This window comes from Octopus bimaculoides, chromosome 3, assembly GCF_001194135.2.
Source record: "Octopus bimaculoides isolate UCB-OBI-ISO-001 chromosome 3, ASM119413v2, whole genome shotgun sequence".
Taxonomy (NCBI): Eukaryota; Metazoa; Mollusca; class Cephalopoda; order Octopoda; family Octopodidae; genus Octopus; species Octopus bimaculoides.
Genome location: NC_068983.1, coordinates 13,835,552 through 13,836,136, shown reverse-complemented (window position 1 = coordinate 13,836,136; position 585 = coordinate 13,835,552).

Below are 585 nucleotides of genomic sequence, written 5' to 3'. Positions count from 1 at the left end.
AACACAAGAGAGGAATGGTAAACATTAACAACAACAACAACAACAACAACAACAACAACGACAGCAACAACTACAACAAAAGACATGACGGAGAAGAAAAGATATTCCTAACCTTATCCATAAAACATGGAAATAAACATTATAATCCTAGAAAAGAAAAAATATTATGACTGTACAGGAAGAAGATCATAACAAATAGAAAACACAGTCATACATATATAATAACAAATAATAATAAAGATTGTAAGAATAAGAAGAAGAATAACAATGGTATTAATAATTATTATTTTCCAATTTGGGCACAAGGCCAGAAATTTGTGGGAGGGCGAAGCTTATTATCAAAGCTTATTTACATTGTTGAGCCTTGTGTTTCACTGTTATTATTTTAATGTCCCCTGAAAGGATGAAAGGCAAAAGTTGACCTCAGTGGCATTTGAAGTCAGAATGCAAAATAACAGCAGCAACAACAATAATAATAATGATGATGATGATGATGATGATAATAATAATAATAATAATAATGATAATTTTAAATTCCTTTATTGCCCACAAGGGGAGCTAAACACAGAGGGGACAAACAAGGAC